Here is a 16,796-nt window from a genome sequence, read left to right on the forward strand (position 1 = left end):
CAATTAGTTAGTAAATTTACCCCATAATTTTTGAATTCATTTGATTAAGAAGGTAAATAAGCCTTTTGTCTTACAATAGTTATTTAGCATTGCCATTGTTTACATCCATAATGGCGGCAGATGACAAAATCTATTGGCAGTGCATTTCCTAATTCACTTCCGTGTTGCCAAACTTAAAATGCTTCTGCCAGTAAAATACAGTGGAACAGCCAATTGTTTCATCAACATTTCAAGATTTTTATTACAACTTAACCCAAGCTTAATATCATATTTAGTCACACATGTTTTGCTATGATGGTTCTTCTTCTCGCTGTGACTGAACACTGCAGGTTTAGACATGCTGATGTATGATGTCCACAAAGACCCATGTATACCTTCCTGAAAGAAAATAAGGACGATGTCATTACTTTATGCCATGAAATGAAATAACCTACAACCTATAAATGTTACTTAGATTTTGTAAGATTTCGTTTTTTCTTCTTCTTCTTCTTCTTCTTCTTATTATTATTATTATTATTATTATTATTATTATTTCTACAAAATGCATGTTTATATTAGTGACACTAGAAATCTTACAAATAAAGATTCTTTTTTTCCAAACGCTATTTGTTGGGTTATTAGCAACCACATAACTCTCTTGCTTTGCTGTAGCAAACACGTCTTTAACATTACAGAACCGTCAAGTCTTCTGACTTAAGGGTATTGTTCATTATAAAACTATTTGACACGGAAGAAAATAATAATATTTAAATACAAAATTGGTCAGTTAAAGCAAGTCGGAAGCAAAAAACAAACAAAACAAAACACAAAACCACCTAAGGAGAGGGAAGGCTCTTGGTCCTATAGAAACTTCCCATTCCTCTTCTCCTCCCCTCGTTCCTCTGCAGGCTTCTCCAGTTAAATCTCCCACTGCTGGAGGCTTCAGCAGTCTTTGGCAGGTGCTTCGGGAGCCCAAGATGGGTGGCTCTGACTGTATTGCACGCGTGCGAGAGAAGGCACTTGCAGGTACGCAGTATGGAGCTACCTGTCTTCAGGAGCTAAAGTGCTCCCAAAGACTTCCAAAGACCACCCGCACCAGAAGAGAGTAATCTCCGACTGCTAACGGGGGAGCCAGCACAAGAACGACAGGACGAAGAGAGGAACAGGAAGGCTCTATAGGACCCAGAGCCTTTCATCTTAGGTGAGTATCTGTTTTGTTTTTGTTTTTTTTAGGGATGGGACGATGAATTCGGCGAATCCACGAATCCCTCGAATATTAGGAAATATTCGAGATTCGTGGATTCGAATCCCGACACCATTTTTCACTTTCCGAATCCGCCGAATCCCGACGCTGCATCGCCGTGCATCCGCCACTCGCACTCGTCCTCCTCCGACCCCCCCGCACCTCCTCCGCTCGCCCCCCCGCCCGCATAGTTAGCATCAACTCACCTGAGCGGAGCGCAGAGCGGCAGACCTCTCGCTGACTTCCTGGTTCCCCCTAGTGACCAGCTCTTACAATGACGTCATCAGTAAAAGGCGAAATTGCAAAGATCGTCAGCACACCATTAGTCAAAAGCACATAAAATGTATTGTGCCAGTTTCCACAAGATGGACCAACAATTGTTTCGAGGCCATGCAGGGTCCCCCTTTATCAAGGCATGTGGTTAGCCGGTCCGGCCACTAGAGGGGACAGGGAAGTAACAAAGAGGTCTGCCGCTCTGCGCTCCACGGGAAAGGTGAGTAGATACTTATGCAGGGGTGAGCGGAGGAGGCACGGGGGACGGAGGGGGCCGTGGGGGGGTTGGCGGTGAGCGGAGGAGGCACGGGGGAAGGAGGAACCCGGGGGGGGGGGCCTAGGGGTTGGCTGGCTGGCGGTGAGCGGAGGAGGCATGGGGGGCTACCTACATGAAGGCCCCTATACCTACCTTAAGGCCCCTATACCTACCTACCTAAAGGCCCGTATACCTACCTACCCATCTACCTACCTACAGGCCCCTATAACTACCTACCTACCCACCTAAAGGCCCGTATACCTACCTACCCATCTACCTACCTACAGGCTCCTATACCTACCCACCTACCTACCTACAGGCCCCTATACCTACCTACCTACCTAAAGGCCCCTATACCGGATTCGGATTCGAAGAAATTGTGGATTCGTCCCATCCCTAGTTTTTTTTGCTTCAGACTTACTTTAAACCAGCACTAAAAATAAGACTAACATTTGTAATACTTAATATTTTACTGATACAAAAGTATACAAAGATTTCCATAGTCAATATTTTAGTAATAAAATAAATAAAATGAAAAAAAAATCACCAGATATTCCCTTTAAATCTAGATTAATCTGCAAATTTTTCAATTCTTTATAAGCAGATCTTGATCTTTGATGGTTAAAGTATAACATTGCTGGGATTTGCAGAGCTGTCTCACCTCTGCTCCAAGCATCTCAATGAAGTAATTCCTTAGACCATTACTGGTCTCAAGAAGTACAATTAAAATGACACGAACACAAATTTCTTAAGTCCTTTTCCCCTCTGGCAATCCATAGAGAGCAAAGACTGAACGAATAATTGTTTTATGTTGCCTCAAAATACATCTCATGGAATATATGAAATATTAAAATAAAAGATCAGACAGACATAAAACATTCATGCATAAAAAACGACTGAAATTGATAATAACTTAGATGACTAAAGGCGCTGTAGAGCTAAATGCAATTTAGAACTAAATATTAAAAGATGTAAACATAATTGAGTTTATATTGTACGTTCTTCAGATGATCTGTTTTAGAAACGTGCTTTATTTTATATGTTCTCTTTACTATTACCCGTAAATTGAAATATATCCAGAGTACTGCATTATGCTATTGTTCGGTTGGTATATGTGGTTGACTGATCAAAAGGAATATTAGCAATTCTTAAATTAGTAAATTTTTTTGAAGGGTGGTTATGAAAATATATACAAGCACACAGAAGGAATGGGAATGGAAAATGTATTGTCTGGCAAAAAGATGTATCCTATTCTTGGGAGTTAGACTAGGTTCATAGTGGGACGTTGCAGTCCGACTTTATGGGGGGGAATCGAAACCAGAAAGTCGCATTGCAATAATAAGTCTATGGAACGTTCACAGTGCATTTGGTGTGTTGGGATTCAGTGTGCGCTGTGAGTAACTGCATACCGCATGCATTAACAGAGGCAGTAAAGCATATTTTTTAATGTATGCTTCACTGGATGCCACCTAATTCACTGGATGCCACCTAACGGTCGCATAACCTGCGGTGCGACTTTTGTGTTCTTGTTATTCAGGGAACACAACGCAACGTCCCATTGTCAACATAGCTTTCCTGTTAAAGGGCAACTACAACAAAACACTGCCATTTATAAATATACTTAATAAACAATCATTTTATTGTTTTCCAGCTCTGAATTCACTGTACCATTACCACTCAGTTCTCAGTATGGTAAGTAGCTACTGCATTTCATAGAGAGTTACTGCTTTTGTCTGCGGTTAGACTCACCCAATCATAAGCCTTTATGCCCTTATTCAATTCACTGTTTCTCCTAGAAGGTGATACTTTCACATCAATAAAATGCTTTTTAAGCCACAAGCAAGCAAGAAAATACTTTAAATAATTTTGATAGTACTATTTCACCTACTTTTTGGTACTTTTTCAAGTGCTGAAAAGTTATTTTAAACAGAAGATGAAAAATGATCTCCTAGAAGAAAATTTAGGAGAAACCTGAAATGAACAAGTGCCATAGTGTTACAACTTCTGTGAGTTTACAAAAAGGGGACACAGAGAGCCCGATATAGTGTAATACGTACTGGAATTGTTGATATATGTAAAGTAAGTAGGTAATACTCACAATCCAGGGTCAACTCAAAGGCAACCACTGTAAATGCAGGTGGAAAGATTAGACCTGTCCCCACTCAGGATTAAGAAGCCGCTCTCTGTAGATAAGGAAAAAAGGGTGGTGACACCCGGAAGCGGGAAAAAAGGGTGCAGGCAGCTACTGGACAAAAAGGGAGCCGCCATTCACTCTCATAATAAATAACGTTTAATGGGCGGCGAGCAGGAAAAAAGGGTGCCGGAGTTAAATAACATTTACAAACGGCGCCAGGAGATTTTTAATGATTTATAACTGTGCTTGTGGTGATTTAAGTTTATAAAATGCACCCGTGCCGAATAACGTTTATAAAAATACTAAACATATTTATCTTATTTAACTAATTAAAACATTATTTAAAGTTTTATCCCTTACTGTTTGTAAAACATTATTATTCACAAAATAAAGCGATCAGTGCGTAACGTAAATTGCAATATATTTTTTGCAGCCACAATTAGTAAAACATTATTATCCACATAATAAAGCGATCAGTAAGGGGGGTGGTTAGGGTTAGGCACCACCAGGGGGTCTTAGGTTTAGGCACCACCAGGGGGGTCTTAGGTTTAGGCACCACCAGGGGGGTCTTAGGGTTAGGCACCACCAGGGGGGTCTTAGGGTTAGGCACCACCAGGGGGGTCTTAGGTTTAGGCACCACCAGGGGGGTCTTAGGTTTAGGCACCACCAGGGGGGTCTTAGGTTTAGGCACCACCAGGGGGGTTTTAGGGTTAGGCACCACCAGGGGGGTCTTAGGTTTAGGCACCACCAGGGGGGTCTTAGGTTTAGGCACCACCAGGGGGGTCTTAGGGTTAGGCACCACCAGGGGGGTCTTAGGGTTAGGCACCACCAGGGGGGTCTTAGGGTTAGGCACCACCAGGGGGGTCTAGGGGTTAGGGATAGGTACAGGGAGGGTTCTGTGTGAGAGTAGGCTTAGGTATAGTTTTAGTAAAATGTTAGTAATACTTACTAATGTTTTACAACACTTATTACGAACGTAGTTATATTTATATCATCGTTATAAACAATATTTTCAGATTTTATTATAAGAACAAACCATAAATGAAGGTTATTCACAATAGTATACAATTATAACAATTAAACATATATTATTGTTTTTTTAATAAACGTAATTATAAGTTTAACTTTTGTAACAGGGAAGATTAACGTTTTCACAATTGCCGATTTCATAAACATTATTTAATGATTTATAATTTTGTAAAACATTATTTGTAAACGAAATATAGCACACTATTTTTATAAACGCTATTAATGATTAATTATTAATTAGCGTTTACACCCCGCGCCCTTTTTGTCCGGGCGCCCTTTTTGTACGTACGCGGTGATACCCCTCCACCAGGGGTGGACTCAACTATTGTATGAAGCAAACAGAGGCACCAAAAGAATAAAATAGGCTAAAATGCTTAAAACTAATATATCGTGGAAGTAGTGGTGGACTTACCTCCTCCAAGCAGACACAAGGAACTGTTGATTTAGACAGTCAATAAAAATGTATTTTAAACACTCCAGAGATTTGTGCAGCACATTTCACAGGTATGACCCTGCTTCATCAGGAAATAAGGTAGGACATATAACATCTGCAGAGTGCAGACATGAAATACACTATTTCATGTGCTGCACAAATCTCTGGAGTGTGTAAAATACAATTTTTATTGACTGTCTAAATCAACAGTTCCTTGTGTCTGCTTGGAGAAGGTAAGTCCACTACTACCTCCTCTATATATTATTTTTAGGCATTTTAGCCTATTTTATTCTTTTGGTGCCTCTGTTTGTTTCATACAATAGCTGTGAGGTATGCATACGGAATCACTTGAAAAGGGCTCCTCAGCCATCTGTATTGATAGGGCTCCTCCATAGACTTCAATGTTATTTCTTCAAATATGGACTACAAGGTAGTGAAAAGGGCTCCTGAGTTTTCTTTCGGCTAAAAGGTTTTCGATCTGCTACAAAAGGGCGCCCCTTTGTATCCCATATTTGTGATTCGGCTACAAGGTTTTTGATTCTGCTACAAAAGGGCATCCTTTTGTAGCTCATATTTTTGATTCAGCTACAAAAGGGTGCCCTTTTATAGCCAAGATTTTTAATTTGGGAGTGCAAGGATGGAGGCACAATAAGGTGAAAGAGACCCCCTGGTGTTAGATCAAATCATTTAAAAAAAGTTTAAAAATGAAAAGAAATTGAGGTAGCTTACGTCAGTAACGAAAAATCCTTGTAATAACAAAAGATTTTATTAGTAGCACAGGCAACGAGTTTCATGGGTCTGAGCTAGTGTTGGGCGGACAGTGTTCGCCACTGTTCGGGTTCTGCAGAACATCACCCTGTTCGGGTGATGTTCGAGTTCGGCCGAACACCTAATGGTGTTCGGCCAAACCGTTCGGCCGCATGGCCGAACTAAGAGCGCATGGCCGAACGTTCCCTGAACGTTCGGCTAGCGCTGTGATTGGCCGAACGGGTCACGTGGTTCGGACCCGAACGCGCTCTGATTGGCCGAACTGTCACGTGGTTCGGGTAAATAAATACCCGAACCACGTCATATTTCCGCCATTTGTCTGAGGGTTTAGCTTTGGGTAGGCAGGCAGGGTAGTTCGCGCTCCAGCCACGCTAGCCAGGGTCCCCCCAGTCATTGTGTCGCTGCTGGGAATAGTAGTACACCGCTCACTCAGCATTCTGTTTACTGCCACTCTGTGTACCTCGCTCAGCCACACTATATAGCATTCTGTTTACTGTTCTGTGTCTGCTGGGAATAGTAGTACACCGCTCACTCAGCATTCTGTTTACTGCCACTCTGTGTACCTCGCTCAGCCACACTATATAGCATTCTGTTTACTGTTCTGTGTCTGCTGGGAATAGTAGTACACCGCTCGCTCAGCCACACTATATAGCATTCTGTTTACTGCCACTCTGTGTCTTCTGGGAATAGTGGTACACCGCTCACCCGCCACTGTATAGCATTGTGCTCTGTGTCGCTGCTGGGAATAGTGGTACACCGCTCACCCGCCACTGTATAGCATTGTGCTCTGTGTCGCTGCTGGGAATAGTGGTACACCGCTCACCCGCCACTGTATAGCATTGTGCTCTGTGTCGCTGCTGGGAATAGTGGTACACCGCTCAGCCACACTATATAGCATTCTGTTTACTGTTCTGTGTCTGCTGGGAATAGTAGTACACCGCTCGCTCAGCCACACTATATAGCATTCTGTTTACTGCCACTCTGTGTACCTCGCTCAGCCACACTATATAGCATTCTGTTTACTGTTCTGTGTCTGCTGGGAATAGTAGTACACCGCTCGCTCAGCCACACTATATAGCATTCTGTTTACTGCCACTCTGTGTCTGCTGGGAATAGTAGTACACCGCTCACCCGCCACTGTATAGCATTGTGCTCTGTGTCGCTGCTGGGAATAGTGGTACACCGCTCACCCGCCACTGTATAGCATTGTGCTCTGTGTCGCTGCTGGGAATAGTGGTACACCGCTCACCCGCCACTGTATAGCATTGTGCTCTGTGTCGCTGCTGGGAATAGTGGTACTGTATAGCATTTCTGTACTGCCACTGTACTGCTGCCAGTCAGCGTGTACTGTAAGGATAAGTGAAATGAGGAAGAAATCCGGTGAAAGAGGGAGGGGCAAGGGAAGAGGTGTTTCCCCTGACAGTTCACGTACAGGCCACAGGGGAGCACCCAAGAAAACCCACTCAATACCGCCCATGTTGTCCAGGACAACAACCCTCACAAATCCAAAAGAACAGGACCAGATAATTACTTGGATGACCTCTCAAGCGTCCAGCAGTGGGTTAAGCAGCACCAGCACATCACGCACGAGGTCCGAGTCCTCAGCCAGTTACAAGGAGCCAGTGGGCACAAAGCTGACACAACCGGCAGCGACACCACGCACACAACTGCCAGATAACCAGTCCGATGAATTACCTCAGGACACAATGGGGTATTCGCAGGAGCTATTCCCAGCCCAACAAACTTCCACCTTTCAAAGGTCAATAGAGGAACAGCCAGAAATGTTGTGCCCGGATTCACAACCATTAACTGTGGGAAATGCAACGCGCACTGAAATACAAGGCGAGTCCGAGGAGGACTCGGAAACCCAAATCCCAGAGCAAGTTGGACAGGAGGGGTTGCAATTGCAGGAGGTCGGCCGACAAGATCTGGAAGACGACGTTGGAGTGAGCTGCGCAGAGGTTGTTCTGGGGAGCTCTACTCCACGGCGGCGGCCCCCCACAATGACATATGACGAGTTTGAGGAGATGGAAGAGGAGGGTATGGACAATGTGGACAGAGACCCAGATTTTGTTTGTGAACGAGAACATCGCCGTCGTAGCAGCACCACAGATGAGTCTGTTGAAGAACTAACTGCTGCACGAGTTCGCCTTGTGCCACAAGGTAGGCGGCGCGCAATTTCAGGCACCACAAGCGTGGAAGTTCAAGTGAGAGGCAATAGAGGAGCAAACAGAAATCGCCAGCAAGGCAGGTGCTCCAAAGTCTGGGCTTTCTTTGAAGACTGCACTGAGGATGTTACCATGGCGATTTGCAAGGTGTGCAAGACCCGCCTGAGCAGGGGGAAAAGTATTAACAACCTCTCCACCACCAGCATGAGCCGCCACATGCTATCCAAACATCCCACTCTGTGGGCAAACGCGGCAGGACAGGGTACCAGCAACACTGCCTCCCTTGGGTTCACCAGACTCACCACCAGACCCGCCTCAGCAGCAGCAGTAGCCCAGCCATTGCGTGGTTCACAACATTCACAAACATCAGACGACGCTGACACTGTCACTTTCCGGAGTAGTGCTCTTGAGGTCTCCCAGTGTTCATCAAACACAACAACCAACATCCCTTCCGTGTGCAGCGCTACGGTTCAGTTGTCTGTGTTGGAGATGTTTGAGCGCAAGAGGAAATTGCCAGCAAATGACCCCCGGGCCGTGGCAGTAACAGCCAGCATAGCCAAGCTTCTGGCCTGCGAAATGCTGCCATATCGAGTGGTGGAGACAAACAGCTTCAAGGGCATGATGTCAGTGGCCATCCCACATTACGTGGTTCCCAGCCGCTACCACTTTGCGCGCTCTGCAGTGCCTGAGTTGCATGAGCACGTGGTCAGCAAAATAACCCGAAGCTTGAAGAATGCCGTTGCCTGCAAGGTTCACCTCACCACTGACACCTGGACGAGTGCGTTCGGCCAGGGTCGATACATCTCCCTTACCGCGCACTGGGTGAACCTTGTGGAGCCTGGCAGCGATTCCTCACCTGCTACGGCGCGGGTGTTGCCCACGCCGCAAACAGCTGCACCGCCGTCCCTCCCACTGGATAACAACAGCAGCACCTACCTCTCTGACTCCTTCTCCTCCAACGCATCTCAAAGCTGTACCTCATCCGGAAACGCTAACCCAGCAGCAGTAGGATCGTGGAAGCAGTGCAGCACAGCTGTTGGCATGCGTCAGCAAGCGTTGCTGAAGCTGATCTGCCTTGGGGATAAGCAGCACACAGGGGAGGAAATTTGGAAGGGAATAAAGGAACAGACGGATTTGTGGCTGGCACCGCTGGACCTGAAACCGGGCATGGTTGTGTGTGATAATGGGAGTAATCTCATTCGCGCTTTAAGGTTGGCTAAGCTGACACACATCCCTTGCCTGGCGCACGTGATGAACCTAGTAGTTCAGCAGTTCCTGAGGACATACCCAGGCGTGGCCGATCTTCTGTTGAAGGTGCGTCGAGTGGCCAAACATTGTAGAAATTCCAGTACTGCTTCGGGGGCACTCGCCAAGATGCAGGAGCGCTTCAATCTCCCCCACCATCGCTTGCTGTGTGATGTCCCTACGCGCTGGAATTCTACGCTGCACATGCTAGCCCGCTTTTGTGAGCAGAAGAGTGCAGTGGTCCAGTACATGACGGCGCAGTACCGAGGCGCATCCGGACAGCTGCCAAGCTTCTGTGGATCCGATTGGGCCAACATGTTGGACCTCTGCCAAGTCCTCCAAAATTTTGAGCAATCCACGTTGCTTGTGAGCAGTGACAACTCCTCAGTCAGCATTACCATACCACTGCTGTGTTTACTAAAGAGGTCAATGTTGAAAATCAAGGAAACAGCTGTCATGATGCAACTGGGGGAATCTGAAGGAGAAAACGATCAGCGTGATGGTACCAACATCAGGCCATCCGCCTCAGGGAACGCTGGCCCCAGCAGCTATGACGAAGAAGAGGAGGAGGAACAGCTGGAGTTGGAGCAGGAATTTCATGCCACCACTGACGAGGGCCAGAGCGGTGCACGTTGGACTTCCACAATTCAGCGCGAATGGTCAGCAGAAGCAGACCAGGAGGAAGGTGACGACTATGATGCATCACAACAACTATCACAACGCTCACAAGAGGATGATGAGGATTCTGGTAGGACTCTGGCACACATGGCTCAATTCATGCTAGACTGCATTGAACGTGACCCACGCATTGTGCGCATTCTGGACAACACCAATTACTGGGTTTATACCCTTCTGGATCCACGGTACAAACACAATGTTCCAAAACTGCTTGAAGAAAGAGTCAGACAGGTCAAAATGGAAGAATACCAGCAGGCCCTTGTGGAGACTTTAGAGAGGAGATTGACATCCTCCCCCTCCTCTAGCCAGTTGTACGCCGACAGACTGACTTCCGCAAACCCAGGACGACCAGGAGGGCAGCAAACAACGCAAGCCGCAGCTAGTGCCCAAAAGGGAATGGTATCGGCAGTGTCCTTGGAGTGGAAACATTTTCTGACACCCATGCAGCAGCAGCCCACTGAACAGCAAGCGTGCAGATCCACCTCCAACACCGATCGCCTGGAGAAGATGGTCAAGGACTACATATCAGATGACGTAGCTGTGTCGAACAATCCGTCTGCACCCTTCAACTATTGGGTATCGAAGCTAGACACCTGGCACGAACTGGCAATGTACGCAATAGAGGTGCTGGCTTGCCCGGCAGCCAGCGTTATGTCGGAACGCTGTTTCAGTGCTGCCGGAGGCATCGTCACAGATCGGCGTATCCGCCTCTCCACAGAAAATGCAGACAGTCTGACTCAAATTAAAATGAATCAATCCTGGATTGGAAATGACTATGCAACACTCCAGGACCCCAACCAAGTAACATGACCAATGAACATCTGGGATGGTGTAGCGTTTCCGGTCCCTGTTTATTGAACCTCTCATCTGTATTACATTTATGACTGCATGGCGGCAAAAAGCATTGCTGCTATATCCGCACGCTTTTTGTCCTCATGCAAGGCCTGGGTTGTTGTGTCTCAAAAAGCATGGCCTTCTCCTCCTGCGCCTCCTCCTGTTCCATTACGTCTGCTGCTGCTGGGTTAGCGTTGCCGCGTGGTCCCTGTTTATTGAACCACTTATCTTTATTACATTTATGACTGCATTGCGGTACAAAGCATGCTATCCGCACGCTTCTTGTCCTCATGCAAGGCCTGGGTTGTTGTGTCTCACAAAGCGTGGCCTTCTCCTCCTGCGCCTCCTCCTGTTCCATCACGTCTGCTGCTGCTGGGTTAGCGTTGCCGCGTGGTCCCTGTTTATTGAACCTCTTATCTTTATTACATTTATGACTGCATGGCGGTACCTCATGCAAGGCCTTGGTTGTTGTGTCTCACAAAGCGTGGCCTTCTCCTCCTGCGCCTCCTCCTGTTCCATCAGGTCTGCTGCTGCTGGGTTAGCGTTGCCGCGTGGTCCCTGTTTATTGAACCACTTATCTTTATTACATTTATGACTGCATGGCGGTACAAAGCATGCTATCCGCACGCTTCTTGTCCTCATGCAAGGCCTGGATTGTTGTGTCTCACAAAGCGTGGCCTTCTCCTCCTGCGCCTCCTCCTGTTCCATCACGTGTGCTGCTGCTGGTGCTGGGTTAGCGTTACCGATCCCTTTTCCTGGAACCTCTTCTCTGTATTACATTTATGACTGCATGGCGAAAAAAAGCATGTTACCTGTGCCAAGAAATATGACATTTTCCACATTTAAAAGACAGTTTTTCCTTTGAAACTTTACAATCAATTTTCTCAAAAACTATAAGCTCTTTTTCAAATATTTTTTTTCCTCTTGTACCCACTCCCAAGGTGCACATACCCTGCTAATTTGGGGTATGTAGCATGTAAGGAAGCTTTACAAAGCACGAAAGTTCGGGTCCCCATTGACTTCCATTATGTTCGGAGTTCGGCGCGAACACCCGAACATCGCGGCGATGTTCGGCGAACGTTCGCGAACCCGAACATCTAGGTGTTCGCCCAACACTAGTCTGAGCCCACTTCCTCAGGCCAATGACAGTGCCTACAGTAGCAAAAGGAAACTCTTCAATACACTGATATCTCAGAATAATATGACATACATTTGTAACAGTTATCAATATTACATTACTAGGCTAAGAACTAGAGATCATGTTTGTGTATTAATGATTTCACATTATAGTCTCAATCAGGCTAATTAGTATATATAAGGACGCAGAGTGTGCACAGAAAGAATAAGGACACAGGCTGTATAAAAGTGTATATCACATTACAATAGAAATATTTATTTATATATACTGTATATGTGGTTCTTGTCCCAATTTTTTAGAGAGATAAATAGCTATGGTTAAAAAATAGCGATAATAATAATAAGCTAGTATTAAATTGCTATTGCTATTTATCTCTCTGAAAAATTGGGACAAGAACCACATATATATATTTCTATTGTATATTTCAAGGAGAGAGCCCACATACAGGTGGGCAGTGACCACCCTGAGCAGGGCCGGTTTAACCAACAATGGGGCCCCAGGGCAAAATAAACCTGGGGGCCCCCCAACAGATAACCCGGAACAAAAATCGGCATTAAGGGACCTTTTTTGCAGCTGGTATAGTCAGGGTGTGAAGCCCCAATCGGTCGGAGCTCCACATTCTGGCTATCCCAACCTGCATAGGGGACAAGGGGTTAAACAGTTTCCGGGGGGGTCCCCACATAATTAAAAAAAAAAATTCCCACACTCTAAACATAAATTTTTTTGGGGGGGGAAATAGGAAAAAAGGCAAGGGATCTTCATACAGCCATATTGCGGCTGTATAGCGATCCCTGGCCAAAGCGCTGCGGCTGCGTATGGACCCCTTGGAAACCCCGTCAGGAAATGTATTGCTCTTTCTTTTGATACATGTAAAATTACAGTACCATAAAAGTGACATTTACTGCATTTAAAAGTATACTTTTTTCCTTCGAATCTTTTTAAAATCAATTTTCTCAAAAACTATAAGGTCTTTTTGAAATATTTTTCCTCTTGTAGCCACTGGGGGCCCCTACAGGCTCTGGGGCCCTGGGGCAATTGCCTCCTTTTCCTCTATGGTAGCGCCGGCCCTGACCCTGAGTGGAGTTGGGTTTATTGTCTCCACCTACTACTGTGGTCGGTTGCCCCCCTGCAACCCACCTTTGTGAATAGTATTTTACTTTTTACAATCACGATTGTTTCAACATATTGCACTACTGGGCTCCTGCTTTTGTCTCCTGTGCCTTTCTTCTGGAGGGTATTTAGACACCCACACCCCACCACGCAAGGGTGGAGGGTTAGAGTTAGGAATCACAAGTGGGGGGGGGGGTCGTAGGGTTAGGTACCACTAGGGGGGGGGGGGTCATAGGGTAAGGCACCACCAGCGGGTTCTGTGTGAGAGTAGGGAGAAGTAATAACCAGGGGTTCTTAGGGTTAGGCCCCACCAGGGTGTGTTAGGGTTAGGAGAGAGTTATGTGTGAGAGTAGGGAGAAGTTAGGTCATAGTAATCACCAGAGGCTGTCTTAGGGTTAGGCACCACCAGGGAGGGGTTAGTCACCACCAGGGGGGGTTAGGCACCACCAGGGGGGTCTTAGGATAAATGGGTAGCTTCGACGAAGAGACAAATTTATCTCTAGTCAGATTCGATTAGTACCTTCCACTGCCAGTACTTTTGTAACTTTTGTTTACCTAAACTCATAAAGCTCACTAGGGCAAATCACCATTTTACTGTTTAGTGTCATTTGCAGATCACCACACAGAAAAATGTAATCCAATGGGTCACTCTTGATTTAGGAAAACACATGAAAATGCAAACACAGTGAAATCGTTTTTGGGCAAACCATCTGCAGTTTTGCACGCCGCAACTGTGAGCCCCGCTGGAAATGGTTCCTGTTATCATCTGACTCATGTTGTTTGACTGTTAACAGCCTTGGCCTGGACATGACTTTAAATTTAGTTTACTTCTTAGGCCCTTTTCTTGTTTCTCACCACATCCCTGCGCAAAGGCCACACAAATCTATGGTCACACATTTGGCACATTTCCATAAATGGTAAAATCACAGCAATCTCAATGCAAAGTCTGCAGCGCATTACCGCATGATCCATGCATACCGCACGGATTATGCAATAAAAGAAGTCAATGAGCAATGCAAGCGGTATGTACAACAGGAGCGTGGTGCTAGGCTGGTGCATGTGAGAACTGATGGGAATCCCTGTGACGTACTCCCTGCACAGCTGGGGCGGGCCTATGCTTACGATCCTGTAGCCGTGCCGTAGGACAGGGTCAGATGAAGTCTCATTTCTGCATTGCGATATGATGTGTGCACTGCATCACATTGCAAACATCAGGTGTAGAACCGGCCTAATACTATTGCTGCTCCTTTAATTTGTTTTTGATAGAGATAGTCAATAAGATGTTAATGATTCCATATTCATTTAAAATTAAATGCAATAAATCAAAACCACCAAGGAGTGCATTTGACTCACCCGTTTTGCAAAGATCTGCATGCTGGAATTTTTGGCATCTCATTGACCAGCTTGCTCACCTGCATCCCCCTCCATATTATTCTGCTGTTAGGAGTGTAGGTCATACGTCATTTCAGGACTAAAAAACGACAGTTCTAGTCACAAAAAAAGACTGCATTGCTTTAATTGTGGCTTGGCTGTACTCCCATAGCCTGTTATTGCATACAGTTATTTTAACTAGATCTTACAACTGCCCAAAATAAGTCTTGCTTTGGTCCTGTGTTGTGCTGTCTGAACTTGACCATGCTGAGAGAAAAATGTTTGGAGTGCCTTAAATTTCTATTTCACATCTGACAGCTAGAAACAAGAGTGTGGGAGGGGCCAGGTTACCATAGAAGGGAGGTGGAGTAGACCATGTCTTTTCAACCTGCGGTATGTGTACCACTGGCGATACTTTGCTCTTGGCCAGGGGATATACTCCAAGTTTGCATGCCACTTAATTGCCCGCCTGCTGCTTATCCTGGTCACATTCTACTTTCACAAAGCTCATCTACCCAAGATCAGATCAGTGGTAAAAAGACAGCCAGGCAAATAGGGCACAGTGATGGTGGGTAAACTTCAGATACAGGAAGTGAAATCACTGCTCACTTCCTGTATTTGACGTACTGTATATGTGCCGTCACTGTGCACCGTTCACCTGGCTGTCTCTTCGCTGCGGCGGGGTTACCTCTGATCTCAGGTCTGAACTATTCTGCAGGGCATCACAGCGAGAAGCGAACAATGGAAAACCAAACTTTGTGGTGAGTTACTGCCCATCTCTCTGGTGGTGGAGGGAGGCTACCTATACTGAATTGTGTGTGTGTGTGTGGGAAGGGGGGGGGGGACTGGAAAGGCTACCTATATCGGCAATCTACCTACAGATTGCCAATGGCAATGGCAATCTGTAGGCTAGCAATCTAATTTTAATTATTTTCCCCACCAATGCCTCCTGCTGTTCCCCTCCCATATGCCTCCCCTTTTTTAAAGTGTACCTGTAAGAACAAAGTGCCCCCAGGGTGGGGTACTTGCCTCAGGAGGGAGAAGCCTCTGGATCCTAAAGAGGCTTCTCCCTTCCTCCTCAGTAGAGAGGATCCAACACTTGGACCCACCAAATATCTCCTTGCTAGCTGGCTTTTCTAAAATGCCTGCTGCTGGCATTTTGGTCATGCTGACTGGTGGTGATTTAATCTTCACATGTGCCAACAGAAAATGCACAATAAAATCACTAGCAAGCGTCAATCAGTGCCAGTCATTGCATCTCAACTCCAGCCAGCACCTGATAAAAGCTTTAGGCTAGGCCCACACTCCATCAGATTCCTGCTGTGCACAGCACAGAACCTTCATTCACAATTGCCCTGTTCAACTCCTTCAACAGTGACAGTTAGCAGTAGCTTTATTTTGGTACTTCCAGTATGAATAAGCCCTGTGGCAAAATTAGGCCTCTTTCAGATTAGCAGCTGACAGGAGGTGAATTCACCACTACTCTCCTGCACCAGTCGGGCCTTGCTAGAGCTTGGTACCGGTGCTGAACAGATAGCCTCCCCATTGAGTCACATCAGCCATGCTCATATGCGGGTTCTCTGCTACCATCGTGTTAGCTTTCGACACACAGGGAGTTACAACCTCTGCCGAAAGAGGCCTAACTGTCATCAGGAAGTGTCTGTATCTCCTGTTTGTGTGCTTACTCTACACAGGATTCCCAGTGATGATATAGAGGTCACCTGTATTGTGCCTGCTGCCTCATTTAGTTTTGTGAAAGCCACTCTATTTAGCATTTCGTGTGTATAGTTTTCGTAATATGATTAGTTTGCACACAGAGATAAGCTTTTGTATAACAACCATGTTTAGAAAGAATAGCCTTACTTCTCTTTCCCAAAAATACATCTCATTAATCAGTCTAGGAAATTGAATTTTCAATATCAGGAACAAAACAGCATAATGCAAAATGTCTTCCCTTCGGGTTGTAGTTTATTTATGGATTTATTTGCAGACACACGGAGTGAAAAATTATCTTCCTTAAAACTAGTAATCTTAGCGCAGGTGGAAAAAAGATTTCCACAAATCATTAATTCATTTTGAAGACATCTATGTAATGGCGTACTAATTAATTGGTGAGAACTCAAAATGCATAATTGTT

The 16,796-nt window shown here is 45.6% G+C and overlaps 1 long non-coding RNA gene across 1 annotated transcript; it reads right to left on the reverse strand.

The window, feature by feature from the left end:
* Nucleotides 1-258: 258 nt before the first annotated feature.
* On the reverse strand, nt 259-14,817 carry LOC137531787 (uncharacterized). The gene is made up of 3 exons (XR_011023752.1): nt 14,642-14,817; nt 3,850-3,934; nt 259-378 (listed from the first exon to the last, which is right to left on the reverse strand). It is a non-coding gene; the product is annotated as an uncharacterized lncRNA (long non-coding RNA).
* Nucleotides 14,818-16,796: the final 1,979 nt, after the last annotated feature.

The sequence above is a fragment of the Hyperolius riggenbachi genome, chromosome 9 (assembly GCF_040937935.1).
Source record: "Hyperolius riggenbachi isolate aHypRig1 chromosome 9, aHypRig1.pri, whole genome shotgun sequence".
NCBI classification, from domain to species: domain Eukaryota; kingdom Metazoa; phylum Chordata; class Amphibia; order Anura; family Hyperoliidae; genus Hyperolius; species Hyperolius riggenbachi.